Source organism: Triticum aestivum, chromosome 4A (assembly GCF_018294505.1).
Source record: "Triticum aestivum cultivar Chinese Spring chromosome 4A, IWGSC CS RefSeq v2.1, whole genome shotgun sequence".
In the NCBI taxonomy this organism is placed as follows: Eukaryota; Viridiplantae; Streptophyta; class Magnoliopsida; order Poales; family Poaceae; genus Triticum; species Triticum aestivum.
Genome location: NC_057803.1, coordinates 277,169,486 through 277,190,044, shown reverse-complemented (window position 1 = coordinate 277,190,044; position 20,559 = coordinate 277,169,486). Strand labels below are relative to the sequence as shown.

At 46.4% G+C, this 20,559-nt stretch overlaps 1 pseudogene; it reads left to right on the top strand.

Annotated features, from left to right (window-relative positions):
• The first annotated feature begins 1,185 nt into the window (after positions 1-1,185).
• On the top strand, positions 1,186-3,726 carry LOC123081970 (ribosomal protein S7, mitochondrial-like; annotated as a pseudogene).
• The last annotated feature ends 16,833 nt before the right edge of the window (positions 3,727-20,559 follow it).

Genomic DNA, 20,559 nt, shown 5'->3' with positions numbered 1-20,559 from the left:
ATGAGTACGCCGGATGTTGCATTTTCGCAGTGAGGGAAGGTTGGCTTGACAGGCTTCGTTCTGGATGTTGTAATCTCTTCTCATGGTCTTTGTTCGCTTTATTATCCCGTTGAGAGAATGGCTAGGATTGTGGATCCACACGCCCCCCCTCTAGTCAGTACTTTCCGAGTAGCGCAAGGCTTCTTCGTTGGCAAATAAACGAATTAATGAACTAATTTCCTAATATGATGTGAACTTGAACTAGCATTGATCAAGTCCATTAGCTCATAGAAAGGAGTTCTTCGCGTGAGAAAGTCCACGGCTTAGCTTAATTCAATAAAAAAGAAAGTATCCAATCGACTTTAGGAGCGCCATATGTTTCTATCTGAAACGGCAAAGCGAGGCTTGCTATAAGGGTCATAGCTAGTTCAGGATTGGTAGGAAAGTAATACAAATGATTGTAATATGACAACCCCTAGGGGAGCTAGCCTTTGTGTTAATATTAAAAAGAAGAGCCCTCTTTTCATACGACTCGATGATTCCAATGCTCTATCCGGCCGCAAGATTCGATCGCGTACAGCACGAGCACGAGATGGGTTGGGGACTTAGAAATGAGCTATGCTCCAAGAATTGACCCCTGAACTACCTTTGCCCGCCTTTTCTTGTAGAATCCATTCCCCCTCTTTTATATATTTAGAATCCTTTTAGGGCTAGTGGAATGAGGCTGGAACCCATCAATATCACTAAACCGGGAGAGTTGCTTGTGTTGGGTTCAAAGTTTCGCTCTACCAAGGAAAGATATAATATAATATAATATAATATGCATCCAGCTTTAGCTGAATATCAAGAGTGTTCAGCGAAGTATGCTAGCCATTGGCCATACATTCAGGATACTCCTTTCTGTCTTTGCGATGTTTGGTTATAAGAGAATGTTGCTCTTCAGAAAACTCATATAGTGGCCTTAGTCGATGGGACAAACGCTTCAGTGTATGCGTTACAAGGCAACTAGCATTTTTTCATGGAAGTTCGTGAAAGAATGTTCTTGTCTTTCGTTGGAAAAACCAACGCCGACGTCAAGATCAGTCTCCTTTCCTTTCTCTTTTTGGGAGCAGAGCTGAAAAAGATGGACAGTAACGATCGCGTAATATCAATTTATCGGCCTCGTCATCGAAAGAGGCATCCAATTGCTCGGAAATTCTCAGCTATATGGGGGACTTTGATGGTGAGCAAAAATAATTGATCAAGAAATTGGTAAACTTTTGCAATATCTATGGTAAAAGAATGAGAGTTCGTGCTATTGTTTATAAAACATTTCACCGCCTAGCTCGAACTGAACGTGATGTAATAAAACGTATGGTTGACACCGTAGATAATATCTATCCCTAATAATAAAGCACGGATTGACTCCTTGGGTTCACCATCACAATACGCTTCTTCCTGTGAATTTACGCTTTCAGTTTTTTTTTCTTCCAAGGTGGTACTAATATTTCCCTAATAATAAAGCGGCTATTGCTTCCGCCCGAACATTCGACAGAAAAATCGTTCGACCGCATATGTCCGCATGTCCAGCCTGATTTGGCCCACCCAGCCCGTTGCTTCCAGCCCACCGCCTATCTGTTCGTCCATAGCATGAGTTCATGTCTGACTCCATCGAAGAACAAAGCTTGTATTACAACTCGGAAACTGATCGAAATGCTATAAATAAGTTAACCACCCCGATTTCCTCCCTCACGTCGCACCCTAATAATAAGATCGAATCAAATGAAATCTGGGCGAAACCTCCACGGCGCCGGTCCATCCTCGATGTACCTGACCTAAGTCTCGCCGCCTACGAGCTTCAGGAGGCCCACACGGACTTACTGCTACTGTTGGGCATCGTCTACCACGGCGCTGACGAGGGATGCATCCTTGAGGCGATCAACCCGAGGCTTGCGGCCACTGAGTTCCAGAATGGCAACACTCATGCTGCCAAGCCTAGAGATGGTGTTTCACGATGCCGAGGGGAGATGCATCAGCAAGGCCGTCAACCCGAGGCTCGCCGCCGCCAAGTTCCAGAATGGCAACCCTTTTGCAGCAGCGTGCAGCCATCTGAAACCCAGGTTAGTGGCCTAGGGCGAAGACCATCATGCATATCCGGATGTGCCTGCATTCATGTGGATGGCGCAGCCAGGGAACGGCAGTACGGACACACTGGCCAAGTATTGCATCCTGATGTACTTACTTACTTACAATGTTGCATTATCTGCCCATCTGAAGTAGGGTGACCAAAAGAGTGCAAAGTATGATACTAAGCTATGCACCAGCGAGCAATTCAAAGAAGCTAATGTTAGTTTGGATGAGATGATGCAAAAGGGATTGTTCAACGTATATAACTTTGACGGAGGGCTCATGAAGACACAAAAAAGGCATACACATTCCATGCTGGACTGTAGGAGGAAAGGGAGGGGAGCTACAAGCATATGGCTTCTATGTTAAACTTAAAACAGTGGAGGCAAGGCATAGAGATGTGCTTTGTATTGTAGAGGCACACGTTCATGTGGCCGACCCTGCTACCGAATAACGGACACACCATGCTCGATGAATTCGATGCAGATGAGATTGACCTGCTAGAGCTGTATTGCTCTGTCTGGCCAATAGCAAAGGTACCGTTTACCTTCTCTCCTTAGGTTCAATCATTTCAGGCTTCTATCCCTTCTCAATATTTTTTGCTGTAGGACAATATGTTCGTGGAATTATTGTTGCCACGGGTTCAGTCCTAAGGCATGGATTATCTATCTGAACATATGGCTTCAATCAGGAATCAATTGCTAATAAAGTAAACAGGGAAATTTTGTCAGTTCAAATAACTAATGACTATGCACATTGCACCGACAATCGGTGTCTTTTTTGCGAGGGGTTATTATTGCCACGACTTCCATTGCAAGACAAAGTAGAGCCGACAATACATGTTGATCAGTTGATCAATTGGTGCTGTTACCTGACCTTTCTTTACAATTGCATCAGTTTACCATTGATTTCCGTCCATCTTATTAAAACTGCTATATATTTGTTGTTCAGTTGAGATTTTACGCAGATTTCTTTATAAGGTATGCTTTGTAAGAGTTTCTTATTTTGTTTAGGTTGTGGATCAGAAATTAATTAATTTATTAATTTCCACCTTCGTTTAGTGAAATACATTAATTAATAATTTACTCGTACAAGAAAAATAATTTTTAATGTGGTCTTCATGCCTCGATGTTCCCATGTGTCTATTTTTTAACATGACCAAGGGACACGAAAAAGGAGAAATGGCAACACATATGTGTCATTAGGAGTGTGCGAGAATTTGTTTCCCCCATTGCAACGCACGGGCATCTTTGCTAGTAAAGCCAATATGCGAAGTGGTCAAAGTAGGAGTCGCAGGTACTAGTTATGATGTTCCTGGGATTGTAGCCAGGGATCGTCAACAAACCTTAGCTATTCGTTGGATCCTTGGAGAAGCTTTCAAACGACGTATAAGATACATGATAAGCTTAGAGAAATGTTCATTTGCTGAGATACTGGATGCTTACCGAAAGAGGGGAATTTCACGTAAGAGAAGGGGGAATCTTCATGGACTGGCTTCCACCAATCGGAGTTTCGCGCATTTCAGATGGTGGTAAAGTGATACCACATAAGGAGCTCTTCCTCATTCAGTCATACTCAACAAAAGTAAGAAATGTTTGACCCGGATCCTTTTTTCATCTTCATATAGAAAGAAAATTGACCTTCCTCATACTCCCCCCTTCATTCATAGAGTTGGAGGAATCCACAAGAGGCCTGCCCGTTCATAATTGCATAGAAGAACCATTATTTTTATGAAAACTCTTGTTCCAACCTCACCTCAGGTCGAGTGAATACGAAAGGGGGATCAATCAAATAAATAAGCCATGAATGAAGAAGTAGTGGGCCTTTCACCTTATTTCGTTTTACTCGTGGAGCTAAGAAATCTACTTCAAAGAGAGGGAAAGAGTGCTAGTCCGAAAGAACAAACAAGGGATGAGCGCACGGGAGAGAAATGGAAGGCCCCGTTATATTTCCAATGACCGTATTTTGCTTGGTTTCGGTCGTGCATATTCTGATGTAGAGCAGATCACTTAGGGCTTTATACGGGTTTGAGGACTGGGTTCTTGTTCCTTTCTCTTCTTTGTCTGTCCACTCCCTTTGTTTTCAACAGTCTTTGGAGCTTCTGGTACCACTGGTGTGATCTCATTCTTGAATGGTAACACCCTGGTGTCTCCTAATGCTACGCTTTCTAAACAACCTGAGTGTTCTCTGAACTAGGTGAACAATCCAGGGCGATAGCGTGAAAGGGCCTCGTCATTGCTCATCCAGTTTCACTACATTAGCCTCCTCGTGTTCCTAAGGGCTATCACCAACTAATGCTTTTCGACTTCTGGCTAGAGCTACTAACCTACCTCGAACATGAGCTGCATCCAGGTTCGATGATTGGTGACTCTAAGCCAGAGTGATGCTTTCGTAGTTTCATAAATGTCTTTCTAAGCCCTTTCCATTCAATGGAGAATGGTTACTAGAGCTAGCGCCTGTCCCACTTTAGAACACTAAGAACGTAATAAGCCTAGCTGGGACAAATGCACTCAGTGTTAGTCCGATCACCTCGTCTAAAATCATCTTCCCTTTATTAATGACCAAGGGTATCCATATCATGATATGTAGATACAAGAGGGTAGAGGCATTGATGCGGGTAGGATGTGTGTCTGCTTTCCTGTTGTTTGAAGGAGTGGATACATTCATTTCCTTTTGCCAGAGTGAGAGTGAGAGTTGTGTGGGATGTTGACAATCACTATCTCGTGAAGTCACGAGCGTAAACCTTACATAGTTCCGGCAAAGCGCAAAGACGATGGTGAAAACCTTTGTTCTTGTCCGACCGATGTTGTTCAAAGAAAACCTGGACAATGAGGGGCAGGTTATATCCCATTTCTTTTGATCAATTGAGGAATCGCTAATAATGACACCACGTGTGTAGCATCTACTGATATTGCAAGGCCCGAAGCACGTGGGAGAATGTTCGTTTTTTCTGGATCGGATTAGCAAAAGCAAGCAAGCGTGTGATGTGGCGGGGAAGCCTAAAAGAAGCCTTTGGTAGGCAGTGTGGTGACACCTATTTGGCGTGTGGCAATTAACTAAACTAATGATATATTGGTAACTACCTGTGGGTCCGCACACCACTCCTTATGTTCAGCTAAAAAGCCTTCCGGGTCAAATTTATTAAGAAATAATCAAAGATTAGAATGCCAATGTGTTAGAATGTCAACGGGAGATTTCACAAAGCCAAGTCACAAATACAATGAAGAAGTGCTACTGCCAACAGACGCAACCACGGATCCCAATTCAGAAGATTCTGAGAAAAGAGAGTTAGTTATCACATGAGAGCCATAAGAGCTCTCCAGGAGAGTGATCGCCCGGTGTGACTGATCCAATTTATAGTCGCATTCAAGGCTCCACACGGGTGGTAAATTCCAAATAATATTTGGATTTCTCGAAGACAACCCCAATAGAACCATTTAGATACTTCGATGAGAACCAATAGAACCATAATAGTGAGCGTCTACGCGTCGACACCAGGTCAATTTATAGTTCTAATCTACTGGCCCTAATTCACAGTCGCATTTATTAAACTTTTACAAGACAAAAGCGATAGTGGTTAGAACGCGCTAGACTGGCTGATGCTATAGATTTGCTCCATCCAGAGTCACCCAAAAGGACCTTATCTGTTGAATGATCGGTTTTATCCTCGAAGTCTTTCTAGCCCGCCCGTGCCAAACTAGTCTTCTTTCAAAGATGTGGATCCAACAAGAGTGTAGATCCAATTAACAATTAACCGCAAATAAGGGTTTTAGGATAGTCATTATCTCCCTATAGGCACACAGGTGGAAGAAACTCCTAAAGCAGGGAAGCACGATCTTGTTGCTTCTTCTGTTCTTGTGGATCAACACCTGTGGTTAGGCGAGGCTACAGAACACAATAAAATAGCATTGATAACTAGAGAGATCCGTGGGCCTATTACCAGTTTTGGCATGTTAGTAGTTTTGGTCATAATGTTAGCCATTTTAGGCCTATCAAATTCAATGAACATGTTTTGCGTGGAGTCGATAAAGACAGTGATATAATTGCCGCATAAAAATAATGAGTCAGTACCAAAGAGTACGAGGATAGACCAAGTCAATATGATAACTCGATCATCCAGGTCTTGCCTGTGTCAGCTTCTTTCTTTGGATCAATGAAGACTTTGGCACCCTTGATCTGATCAATATGAATGAAAGTCGGTAAGCAATCTCCGAAACCACGAACTGATGGACATCGAACTCTTCCTTTCTTTCTAGCAGCATAGCAACATAGCCCTACGGGGGCCCAAGAAGCCAATCTTCGTCAACCAATCATATCTATCTATTGATGCCTACTTACAATCGTGCTCTTCTTTCCCATGTCTTCTTCTCTTCCCTGAATGATCTTCGGAAAAACATAGGAATTAGGTCGGTGCTGCTCAAAGAATAGCTTTGGATACCTGTGTTTCCAATACTAACTTCAAGAACATAACGGTTCACTCCCTCATATGGATAAGAAGTAGACAGCTCGATGTGATACAACCCTTTCCATTTTTGTTGGGAAAGAATGGCGAAGTCCATCCGAACCCTCCAATTTAGAAATAAGAGGAGAGCAAAGCACCAATGGCGCGCGAAGTGCATGCGGAAGGGGCACAGAGAAATAAAGAAGTGTGGGGGAGAAGCAGCCGAGCTCATTCCCTTCCATTCCTGCTCTATAGTAGGGGTTATGTCCCCCTTTCCTAGTGAGAGCAATACGCAATGCTGCTACGAATAGAGATAGTACCCTATCCACAGCAAAACGGTACTCTGCTTCAACCACACGGTATGGCTCCCTCATTTCAAACCAAGCTGTAGACCGAGTAGGAAACAGCTAAAGGTTCCGGTCCAAAGGTAAGAAGATCCGTTGGTTGGAAATCCGTATCAATTGTTACTGGTTCCCCCGTTCTTGGTACTATGGCATGTGACTCTAAGGCCCCAACTAGGCTAGATCGAGATCTTGGTCCTTGCTAGGCTTACTCGCATAAATAACCCCCATGTCTTAGGTGTTCTCGGGGGTAAGTGAGTCTGTACAATCGGTTGCACAACCATCCAGTCCATATCATAATGTAACACCCCGGATGTGATTTACCCAATATGTAATCCAACTCTTGCCGTTTCTGGCCTTAAGTTATTTTATTTTCTCGGGTTCGGGTTTTTTCCTCCGTGTGTTGTTATCGTTGTCATGCATCTCATATCATGTCATCATGTGCATTGCATTTGCATACGTGTTCGTCTTAGGCATTCGAGCATTTTCCCCGTTGTCCGTTTTGCATTCAGGCGCTTCGTTCTCCTCCGGTGGTCATTTCTACCTTTTTTTCATGTGTGGGGATTAAACATTTCCGGATTGGACAGAGACTTGCCAAACGGCCTTGGTTTACTACTGGTAGACCGCCTGTCAAGTTTCGTACCATTTGAACTTCGTTTGATGCTCCAACGGTTAATCGAGGGACCAAAAAGGCCTCGTGTGTGTTGCAGCCCAACACCCCTCCAAGTTGGCCCAAAACCCACAAAAACGCTCTCCATTATCTAGAGCGTTCGATCACGATCGCGTGGCCGAAAACTGCACCTCATTTGGACACTCCTAGCTCCCTCTACCTCTATATATAGACCCCCTCCTCGAAATTCCGGATCTCCTTCTCCCCCGAAACCCTAAAATTCGTCTCCGCCGCGCCGAACATTGTCCGTCCGCGCTGGACGGAGTCGCCGCCGCCGCCCGCCCCAACCAGCGCCTGCCATGTGGCGCGCCGCCACCTTCTCCCGCCGAAGCCCGCCCGGCCCGGGGCAGGCCCCCGCGGCCCGAGCGCCCCGCGCCCATGCATCCCACCGCCGCCTTGTTCGAGGCCGGCCGACTCCGGCCGCCGCGCCGTCAGCTCCGGCGACCTCGCCGGCCGGCGCTGCAAGCCGCCGCCCCGCGCTCCTCGCCGGCCGCGCCTCCATCTACGGCCACCACCGCCACGGCTCCGGCCCCGCGCCGCCCGCCGTCGCCTAGTCACCACCACGGCGCCCCTCGCCGGCCTTCTTCCCCGGCGGCTTCCCTGTCGAGCTCCGGCGCGAACTCCGGCCATCCTCGATCCATGCGCCGAACCGGATCCAGATCTGGAAGTTGAGACGGTTGACTTTCTTTGCCCAAAACCCTAATAATTTGCTCCTGTTCATCGTGCTATAACTCCGCATCCGTAGCACCGTTTTGGGCATATAGCATATCAAAATGTTCGTCTCAGAGAGTACATCATTTCATCTCATTGCATCATTTTCATTTGAGTTCATCTTGATGCCTGAAATGCTGTTAGAAGAGTGCTATTTGAGATAATTGTCAGATCTGCTGCTCCAATTAGATATTTGTCATTTTTGCCATGATTATTGGGTGCATGATATGCCCATGAGCTCTACATGTGTTTTGTTAAGGGTTTTGCCATCTTTCCAGAGGTGCAACCCATGTATTTTTGTGATGTGTGTGGTGACTAGCACAAGCTTGCAAAGTGAGGCATTTGTTAATGCTGATTTCAGGGACTTAGCATTTCCACTAAGTCCTTGAGCTGTTTATCTCATATGGCCATATGTTCATGTTGTTTCCTACTGATCCGTGCCTCTTTTGAGGATGATCAGTAAGGATGTTTTGTTAATCTTGTAGTGCTCTATCCATCCATGTCTTTGTTTGCAATTATGGAGCACCCTAGCTTGAGTCAATCGAGCTCTACGTTTGTCATTTCGTTAATCTGGGCAGATTGTCTACTTGTTAGCGATTTTGCCGATGATGTTGTAGTTGATCCGTGCATGCCATGCTATTGTTCTTGCCATGTCTAGCTTGCATTTTGTGTATTCTTGATGGGTGTATGCTTAGCTTGTCATGACTTGCTCTGTAGTGAGTGCATCGAGCTCGTAAACATGCCTACTTGATATCTGTTTTCAGCATGCTCCAGTTTTCACCAAGTCTGAGAACTGATTATGTTTTTGCCATGTTCACATGCTTGCAATTGTATTTTCTGATCCCTTTTGGCTCAAGGTCACTAAGGGACTTTTGTTAAGCTCTTTGAGTAGCTCCATGCCATGCTTTACTTTGCCATGTTCAGGTCCTGTAGCATGTAGTTTTGTTGCTCCGAAGTGTGCTATCTGATTTGAAATTCCAGACAAGTGTTAATTTCACTAAGTCTAAAATTTGTTTGTCAAATGCATTTTTGCCATGCTTGTTTGAACCTGTTAATGGATGAATTGGCTGTAGCTCAGTGCTAGACTTTTGTTAAGCTTCATGAATGGATTCCTGCCATGTATTTTGATGCCATGTTTGGGTGCTGTAGCATGTTCATCTTGTTGCATTTAGATGGCTACTTGCTGTAAATCGCAGACCGGTGCCATATTTGAATCGCTTGTCATTTCCAAACCGTAACTCCGATTCCGGCGTTCTTTATATTGTTTTCAAGCGATTTCATCTCATCTTTCCAGTGGCATACTTGGATTTCCAAGTTGAGGCCAGGTTCATGCATCCCTTGTCAAATCTTGCATATGCATCCCGCATCGCATCCCGCATAGCATACCATCATTGCATCATATTGTTTGAGCTTTGCACGTGGTTGATTGTGTTCCGTTTGCTTGTTTTTCTTGTTTGGGTAGAGCCGGGAGACGAGTTCGCTAACGAGGAGCCCGTTGAGTTTGCTTTCGAGGATCCAGTCAACTCTGACAACTTTGCAGGCAAGATGATCATACCCTCGAAATCACTACTATCTTTGCTTTGCTAGATGCTCGCTCTTTTGCTATGCCTATGCTACGATGCCTACCACTTGCTTATCATGCCTCCCAAATTGCCATGTCAAACCTCTAACCCACCATGTCCTAGCAAACCGTTGATTGGCTATGTTACCGCTTTGCTCAGCCCCTCTTATAGCGTTGCTAGTTGCAGGTGAAGATTGGAGACCGTCCCTTGTTGGAACATTATTTACTTGTTGGGATATCATTATATTGCCATGTTATCTTAATGCATCTATAAACTTGGTAAAGGGTGGAAGGCTCGGCCTCTCGCCTAGTGTTTTGTTCCACTCTTGCCGCCCTAGTTTCCGTCATATCGGTGTTATGTTCCCGGATTTTTGCGTTCCTTACGCGGTTGGGTTATAATGGGAACCCCTTGATAGTTCACCTTGATTAAAGCTTTTCCAGCAATGCCCAACCTTGGTTTTACCATTTTCCACCTAGCCTCTTTTTCCCTTGGGTTTCCGGAGCCCGACGGTCATCTTATTTAACCCCCCCCCCGGGCCAGTGCTCCTCTGAGTGTTGGTCCAACCTAGAGCCCCTTGCTGCGCCACCTCGGGGAAACTCGAGGGCTGGTTTTAGTTGTATGGATTGCTTATCCGATTGTGCCCTGAGAACGAGATATGTGCAGCTCCTATCGGGATTTGTCGGCACATTCGGGCGGTGTTGCTAGATTTGTTTTAACCTGTCGAAGTGTCTTGAAGAACCGAGATACCGAGTCTGATCGGAACATCTCGGGAGGAGGTCTATTCCTTCGTTGACCGTGAGAGCTTGTCATGGGCTAAGTTGGGACTCCCCTGCAGGGATTTGAACTTTCGAAAGCCGTGCCCGCGGTTATGGGCAGATGGGAATTTGTTAATGTTCGGTTGTAGATAACTTGAACCTTAACTTAATTAAAATGAATCAACAGTGTGAGTTACCGTGATGGTCTCTTCTCGGCGGAGTCCGGGAAGTGAACACGGTGTTGGAGTAATGCTTGCGCAGGTTGTCCTCTAGTTTCTCGTTCGCGCTTTGCCTCCTCTTCTCGCTCTCTTTTGCGAACAGGATAGCCACCATATATGCTAGTCGCTTGCTGCAGCTCCACATATTTACCTTGCCTTACCTATTAAGCTTAAATAGTCTTGATCGCGAGGGTGCGAGATTGCTGAGTCCCTGTGGCTCACAGATTACTTCAAACCAGATGCAGGGCCTGATGATTCCGCTCCAGGTGACGCGCTTGAGCTCAAGTGGGAGTTCGACGAGGACTCTCAACGATACTACGTGTCTTTCCCTGATGATCAGTAGTGGTGCCCAGTTGGGGGTGATCGGGACCGTGTCGCATGTTGGGTTATCTTTATTTTGGCGCCGTAGTCGGGCCATGAGTGTTTGAATGTTGTAATGCTATTTATGTACTTTGATTGACGTGGCGAGTGTAAGCCAACTATGTTATCTCCCATTTATTATTTATGTTACATGGGATGTTGTGAAGATTGCCTAACTTGCGACATTGCTTTCAATGCGGTTATGTCTCTAAGTCGTGCCTTGACACGTGGGAGCTATAGCCGCATCGAGGGCGTTACAAGTTGGTAATCAGAGCCTTCCCCGACCTTAGGAGCCCCATTGCTTGATCGTTTTAGCAGCCGAGTTGTGTCTAGAAAAATGTTTTGAGTCATTTAGGAATTATATATCGGAGAGTTTAGGAATTCTTTTTACTTCCCAGTCTCCTCATCGCTCTGGTAAGGCATCCTGATGTAGAGTTTTGACTCTTCTCTTCTCAAATTTCACTAAAAAAATTTAGGATCACGCGGGTATCTTGGAATCGTTCCGATGGTTTTGTGACGAGAACATTGTCTTGGTGCCTCCTGTCAGGGGTTTTGTGGAAGTGTCCCGGGGAGTTGAGCTCTGAGGTGTTGTCGTCATAATTTTATCGTTGCAGTTCTGGAATACCTGAGTTTAGTACGCCGACATCGAAAATCTCTTTTATGCAGTTCGTTGGTGAGATAACCTCGACGCCACCCAGTACTGGGGCGGGAGTTCGGGAGTATCGCCATAACTTGTATAACGGATGCTTTTCGAAGGTTGAGGTAGATGGTTTCCGAAGTTTTTCTCGGTTATGTGTTGAAGGATGGATACAGCTGGATGTAGGATTTGCTAGATTTGGGTGAGATATTATGCTTCCCTTGTATCCCCAACACCTGATTGCATAACCGGAAAGGTTCGGGAGTTTCATAGGTGGGAATTCTTGTAGCTCTAGTTCTTCTTCCACGGATATTTGGTTTGAGATTGGGATTTCTTACCGAGTATTCGTTCTTGATCCGTACCTTGTTGATTTATTTCTCTACCTAAATTCTAAGTGGCTTCTCAATTTATGGATATGTGACCATTTCAAGAGGAATGCATTCGTTCATTTTGTTCGGATGTGAAGACTTTATGTTGCAATTTTCATTCCGTTGGATTCAGCTTCATTTTATCTGTCAATGTGCTAACGGTGGTCAACCTCTTCAGGATGGCTCCCGCTAAGAGCACCAATCAGAATCAGAATCAAGATCCGCCACCACCTCCACCTCCTCCGGAGGCATGGCAAGCTGTGATGGCCGCAACCAATGCAAACACACAGTTGATCATGCAAATTCTTCAAGAGCGCAATCAAGGCAACCAAGGGAACCAAGGCAACAATCAGAATCACTTTGCTACACTCAACCAGTTCCTTGCTAACGGGCCAAAGACTTTCAGCAATTGTGTTGAGGCAACTGATGCTGATGATTGGCTCGTGGATCTGTGCAAGCATTTCGAGTGCAGTAACGTCAGGCCTGAGGACTTCGTCAAGTTCGCTTCCTTCCAACTCAAAGATCAAGCTGCAGAATGGTTCCAGCAGTACAAGGATTCGAGAGGTGGACGTGTTATTACCTGGGATGAATTCCGTCAAGATTTCAGAGCTCATCATATTCCTCAGAGCGTGGTTGAAAGCAAGCGTGAGGAATTCCGCAACCTGAAGCAAGGCTCTTTGTCTGTCTATGACTACAACAAGTTGTTTCAGAAGCTCGCCCGCTTTGCTAAGCAGGACGTCCCTGATGAGAAGAGCATGATATACCAGTTCAGGGGTGGTCTCAGAGAAGAAATTCAGCTAGCTCTTGTTCTCTTTGAGCCCTTGAGGTACGATGAGTTCTACAACATGGGACTGAAGCAACAGGCCGCTCAACTGAGGTGTGATGCTTCCAAGAAGCGAGTCAGAGATGCTACTCCTTGTTCCTCCACTCAAGTGGCCAAGCAGCAGAAGTATTGGCTTCCTCCTCCTCCGTTTCGTCAGCCGTATCAGAAGAGCAAAGGTGGCAGTGGATCTTCCCACTCACCCAACCCTGGCTTTCAGAACAAGACTTCGTCTCAAGCTCCAAGATCAAGTGCTCTGTATCACCGTCCGCTTTCAGAGGTCACGTGCAACAAGTGCCAACAGAACGGTCACTATGCCAACAAGTGTTTCAACCAGAGGCGTCTTCCTCCTCCTCCTCCTGTGAGATCGGCAAGTACAGCTGTGGTCAAGCATAACCCCAAGCATGCCAAGGTCAACTTGATGAACATAGCTCAGGCAGAGGATTCATTAGATGTCATCATGGGTAACCTTCATGTTAACGATATTCCTGCAAGAGTTCTTTTTGACACTGGTGCATCGCATTGTTTCATGTCGAGACCATTTGCATCTAAGCATGATTTTGTTACTCAAGTGTTGTCGAAACCGTTGGCTATTGTCTCTCCGGCCCGTCAAATGACATCTCGAGTATGTGTTCCGGATATTACAATCACTTTGGGTGACTATAAGTTCTTGTCTTCTCCAAATGTTCTTGGTGACTCGGATATTGATCTTATTCTCGTAATGGATTGGCTTTCTAAGCACAAGGCTCAGCTTGATTTTGCAGCCAGGCAGATTCAATTGACTCATTCGTCTGAGGATGTAATTGTCTTTGCCGCTCATGATGATACCATCCGTCTATTTTCTCTCAATGAGAAGGGTGAACTAGATGCTATCTCGAAAATTCCAGTCGTTTGCGAATATCAAGACGTCTTTCCAGAAGAGCTTCCAGGAATGCCTCCGCACCGGCCAGTTGAATTCGTCATCGATCTTGAGCCTGGCACGGAACTAGTGTGCAAGCGTCCTTACAAGCTCGGACCGGAAGAGTTGAAGGAGATGAAGAAGCAACTCGATATTAAAGAGAGAATGGGTCTCATCCGGCCTAGTTCTTCTCCGTGGGGTTGTGGTGTTCTTTTTGTGAAGAAGAAGGATGGAACGGACCGACTTTGTGTTGATTACCGTCCATTGAACAAGAAGACCATCAAGAACAAATACCCACTTCCCAACATCAACGAGCTGTTCGAACAACTCAAAGGTGCCCAAGTATTCTCCAAGCTTGATCTCCGTATGGGTTATCATCAGATTCGAATCCGTGAGCAAGATATTCCCAAGACGGCTTTCAGGACAAGCTATGGTTCATATGAATACACTGTCATGTCTTTTGGCCTCGTCAACGCTCCTCCGACTTTCTCTCGCATGATGAACTTCATCTTCAACGCCTACACCAATGACTTCGTTTTGGTCTATCTCGACGACATTCTGGTTTTCTCGAAGAACAAGGAAGATCATGCCAAGCACTTGCGTTTGGTACTCGATAAGCTGAGGGAACACAAGTTCTACGCCAAGTTCTCCAAGTGCGAATTTTGGCTCGATGAGGTTCTTTATCTTGGTCATATCATCTCTGCCAAGGGCATTGCGGTGAATCCTGAGAAGGTGTCTGCAATTGTGAATTGGGAACCTCCTCAGAACGTGAAGCAACTCCGTAGCTTCCTCGGTCTCGCAAGCTACTGTCGAAGATTCGTTGAAAACTTTTCTAAGATCGCGAAGCCTCTCTCAAATCTTCTCCAGAAGCACGTCAAGTACGTTTGGTCTCCGGAGTGTGACATTGCTTTCAACACTTTGAAAGAGAAATTGATCACTGCTCCAGTTCTGACTCCGCCTGATGAATCCAAGCCGTACGAGGTCTTTTGTGATGCCTCTCTCCAAGGTCTTGGCGCAGTGTTGATGCAAGAGAAGAAAGTTGTTGCTTATACCTCTCGCCAGTTGAAGCCCAATGAGAAGAACTACCCCACTCATGATCTCGAGTTGGCGGCAGTTGTGCATGCTCTTTTGACTTGGAGACATCTCTTATTGGGAAGAAAAGTGGACATCTTCACTGACCACAAGAGTCTCAAGTACATCTTCACTCAGCCTAATCTCAACCTCAGGCAAACTCGATGGGTCGAAATGATTCAAGAGTATAATCCGAGTATCGAGTATACTCCAGGCAAGGCCAATGTGATTGCTGACGCATTGAGCAGGAAGGCTTATTGCAACAGTCTGATTCTCAAGCCTTATCAACCCGAGCTTTGTGAAGCTTTCCGCAAACTTAATCTGCAAGTTGTTCCTCAAGGTTTCCTCGCCAACCTTCAAGTCTCTCCTACCTTGGAAGACCAGATTCGCCAAGCTCAGCTTCTTGATGCTATGGTGAAAAAGGTGAAGATTGGGATTGCCAAGAGTCAACCCAAGTACAAGTGCTACCGCCTTGATGACAAGGATACTCTCTTCTTCGAGGATCGTATTGTTGTGCCCAAAGGTGACCTTCGTAAAGTGATCATGAACAAGGCTCACAATTCTCTCCTCTCCATCCACCCTGGGAGCACGAAGATGTATCAGGACCTCAAGCAGGCTTATTGGTGGACTCGAATGAAGCGCGAGATTGCTCAATTCGTGAATGAGTGTGATGTCTGCAGAAGAGTGAAGGCAGAACACCAAAGGCCAGCTGGTCTCCTCCAACCTCTTGCCATTCCAGAATGGAAGTTTGACCACATTGAGATGGACTTCGTGACTGGGTTTCCAAAGTCCAAGCGTGGCAATGATGCTATATTCGTTGTCATCGACAAACTCACCAAAGTGGCTCACTTTCTGCCTATCAAAGAGTCAATCACTGCAGCTCAATTGGCGGAACTCTATACCTCTCGAATTGTCTCTCTGCACGGTATTCCACAAGTGATCTCTTCAGACCGTGGCAGCATCTTTACCTCCAAGTTTTGGGATTCTTTTCAGAAGGCCATGGGCACCAACATCCGCTTCAGCACAGCTTTCCATCCTCAAACTAGCGGTCAAGTCGAGCGTGTCAACCAGATTCTTGAAGATATGCTCAGGGCTTGTGTGATCTCCTTCGGCATGAAGTGGGAGGATTGTCTTCCTTATGCTGAATTCTCCTACAACAACAGTTTTCAAGCAAGTTCGGGCAAGGCCCCATTTGAAATTCTGTATGGCAGGAAGTGCGTACCCCTCTCAACTGGTCTGAAACCGGTGAACGTCAGCTTCTCGGTAATGACTTAATCACAGAGGCAGAGGAGATGTGCAAAGTCATTCAAGATAACCTCAAAGCAGCCCAATCCCGCCAGAAGAGCTACTATGACAGTAAGCACCGTGATTTGGCTTTCGAGATCGGAGATCATGTTTACCTTCGCGTCTCTCCAATGAAAGGTACTCGTCGCTTCGGTATCAAAGGAAGCTTGCCCCTAGATACGTGGGACCTTTCAAGATTGTCAGCAAGAGAGGCGATCTCGCCTATCAACTCGAGCTTCCTTCAAACTTTGCAAATGTTCATGATGTGTTCCATGTCTCTCAGCTCCGAAAGTGCTTCAAGACTCCTGACCGCACCGTCAACTTCGAGGACATTGAGCTCCAAGAAGATCTCTCTTACCGTGAGCACCCAGTTGCTATTCTTGAAGAGACTGAACGCAAGACTCACAACAAGTCAATCAAATTCCTCAAAGTTAAGTGGTCACACCATTCCGACCGTGAAGCTACCTGGGAACGCGAGGATCACCTCCGTTCTGAGTACCCGGTGTTCTTTCAGTCCTAGACCTCGGGACGAGATTTCGTAGTGGTGGAGTGTTGTAACACCCCGGATGTGATTTACCCAATATGTAATCCAACTCTTGCCGTTTCCGGCGTTAAGTTATTTTATTTTCTCGGGTTCGGGTTTTTGCCTCCGTGTGTTGTTATCGTTGTCATGCATCTCATATCATGTCATCATGTGAATTGCATTTGCATACGTGTTCGTCTCATGCATTCGAGCATTTTCCCTGTTGTCCGTTTTGCATTCCGGCGCTTCGTTCTCCTCCGGTGGTCATTTCTACCTTTCTTTCATGTGTGGGGATTAAAGATTTCCAGATTGGACCGAGACTTGCCAAGCGGCCTTGGTTTACTACCGGTAGACCGCCTGTCAAGTTTCGTACCATTTGGACTTCGTTTGATGCTCCAACGGTTAACCGAGGGACCGAAAAGGCCTCGTATGTGTTGCATCCCAACACCCCTCCAAGTTGGCCCAAAACCCACCAAAACCCTCTCCATCATCTAGAGCGTTCGATCACGATCGCGTGGCCGAAAACCGCACCTCATTTGGACACTCCTAGCTCCCTCTACCTCTATATATAGACCCCCTCCTTGAAATTCCGGATCTCCTTCTCCCCCGAAACCCTAAAATTCGTCTCCGCCGCGCCGGACATTGTCCGTCCGCGCCGGACGGAGCCGCCGCCGCTGCCCGCGCCAACCAGCGCCTGCCACGTGGCGTGCCGCCACCTCCTCCCGCCGAAGCCCGCCCGGCCCGAGGCAGGCCCCCACGGCCCGAGCGCCCCGCGCCCGTGCATCCCGCCGCCGCCTTGTTCGAGGCCGGCCGACTCCGGCCGCCGCGCCGTCAGCTCCGACGACCTCGCCGGCCGGCGCCGCAAGCCACCGCCCCGCGCTCCTCGCCAGCCGCGCCTCCATCTACGGCCACTACCGCCGCGGCTCCGGCCCCGCGCCGCCCGCCGTCGCCTAGTCACCACCGCGGCGCCCCTCGCCGGCCTTCTTCCCCGGCGGCCTCCCCGTCGAGCTCCGGCGCGAACTCCGGCCATCCTCGATCCGCGCGCCAAACCGGATCCAGATCTGGAAGTTGAGACGGTTGACTTTCTTTGCCCAAAACCCTAATAATTTGCTCATGTTCATCGTGCTATAACTCCGCATCCCTAGCTCCGTTTTGGGCATATAGCATATCAAAATGTTCGTCTCAGAGAGTACATCATTTCATCTTATTGCATCATTTTCATTTGAGTTCATCTTGATGCCCGAATGCTGTTAGAAGAGTGCTATTTGAGATAATTGTCAGATCTGCTGCTCCAATTAGATATTTGTCATTTTTGCCATGATTATTGGGTGCATGATATGCCCATGAGCTCTACATGTGTTTTATTAAGGGTTTTGCCATCTTTCCAGAGGTGCAACCCATGTATTTTTGTGATGTGTGTGGTGACTAGCACAAGCTTGCAAAGTGAGTCATTTGTTAATGCTGATTTCAGGGACTTAGCATTTCCACTGAGTCCTTGAGCTGTTTATCTCATATGGCCATATGTTCATGTTGTTTCCTAATGATCCGTGCCTCTTTTGAGGATGATCAGTAAGGATGTTTTGTTAATCTTGTAGTGCTATTTCCATCCATGTCTTTGTTTGCTATTATGGAGCACCCTAGCTTGAGTCAATCGAGCTCTACTTTTGTCATTTCATGAATCTGGGCAGATTGTCTACTTGTTAGCGATTTTGCCGATGATGTTGTAGTTGAGCCGTGCATGCCATGCTATTGTTCTTGCCATGTCTAGCTTGCATTTTGTGTATTCTTGTTGGGTATATGCTTAGCTTGTCATGACTTGCTCTGTAGTGAGTGCATCGAGCTCGTAAACATGCCTACTTGATATCTGTTTTCAGCATGCTCCAGTTTTCACCAAGTCTGAGAACTGATTATGTTTTTGCCATGTTCACATGCTTGCAATTCTATTTTCTGATCCCTTTTGGCTCAAGGTCACTAAGGGACTTTTGTTAAGCTCTTTGAGTAGCTCCATTCCATGCTTTACTTTGCCATGTTTAGGTCCTGTAGCATGTAGTTTTGTTGCTCCGAAGTGTGCTATCTGATCTGAAATTCCAGACAAGTGTTAATTTCACTAAGTCTGAAATCTGTTTGTCAAATGCATTTTTGCCATGCTTGTTTGAACCTGTTAATGGATGAATTGGCCGTAGCTCAGTGCTAGACTTTTGTTAAGCATAATGAATGGATTCCTGCCATGTATTTTGATGCCATGTTTGGGTGCTGTAGCATGTTCATCTTGTTGCATTTAGATGGCTACTTGCTGTAAATCGCAGACCGGTGCCATATTTGAATCGCTTGCCATTTCCAAACCGTAACTCCGATTCCGGCGTTCTTTATATAGTTTTCAAGTGATTTCATCTCATCTTTCGAGTGGCACACTTGGACTTCCAAGTTGAGGCCAGGTTCATGCATCCCTTGTCAAATCTTGCATATGCATCCCACATCGCATCCCGCATAACATACCATCCTTGCATCGTATTGTTTGAGCTTTGCACGTGGTTGATTGTGTTCCGTTTGCTTGTTTGTCTTGTTTGGGTAGAGCCGGGAGACGAGTTCGCTAACGAGGAGCCCATTGATTTTGCTTTCGAGGATCCAGTCAACTCTGACAACTTTGCAGGCAAGATGATCATACCCTCGAAATCACTACTATCTTTGCTTTGCTAGATGCTCACTCTTTTGCTATGCCTATGCTACGATGCCTACCACTTGCTTATCATGCCTCCCAAATTGCCATGTCAAACCTCTAACCCACCATGTCCTAGCAAACCGTTGATTGGCTATGTTATCGCTTTGCTCAGCCCCTCTTATAGCGTTGCTAGATGCAGGTGAAGATTGGAGACCGTTCCTTGTTGGAACATTATTTACTTGTTGGGATATCACTATATTGCCATGTTATCTTAATGCATCTATATACTTGGTAAAGGGTGGAAGGCTCGGCCTCTCGCCTAGTGTTTTGTTCCACTCTTGCCGCCCTAGTTTCCGTCATATCGGTGTTATGTTCCCGGATTTTTGCGTTCCTTACGCGGTTGGGTTATAATGGGAACCCCTTGATAGTTCGCCTTGATTAAAGCTTTTCCAGCAATGCCCAACCTTGGTTTTACCATTTTCCACCTAGCCTCTTTTTCCCTTGGGTTTCCGGAGCCCGAGGGTCATCTTATTTAACCCCCCCCCCCCCGGGCCAGTGCTCCTCTGAGTGTTGGTCCAACCTAGAGCCCCTTGCAGCGCTACCTTGGGGAAACTCGAGGGCTGGTTTTAGTTGTACGGATTGCTTATCCGATTGTGCCCTGAGAACGAGATATGTGCAGCTCCTATCGGGATTTGTCGGCACATTCGGGCGGTGTTGCTGGATTTGTTTTAACCCGTCGAAGTGTGTTGAAGAACCGAGATACCGAGTCTGATCGGAACGTCTCGGGAGGAGGTCTATTCCTTCGTTGACCGTGAGAGCTTGTCATGGGCTAAGTTGGGACTCCCCTGCAGGAATTTGAACTTTCGAAAGCCGTGCCCGTGGTTATTGGCAGATGGGAATTTGTTAATGTCCGGTTGTAGATAACTTGAACCTTAACTTAATTAAAATGAATCAACCATGTGAGTTACCGTGATGGTCTCTTCTCGGCGGAGTCCGGGAGGTGAACACGATGTTCGAGTAATGCTTGCGCAGGTTGTTCTCTAGTTTCTCGTTCGCGCTTTGCCTCCTCTTCTCACTCTCTTTTGCGAACAGGATAGCACCATATATGCTAGTCGCTTGCTGCAGCTCCACATATTTACCTTGTCTTTCCTATTAA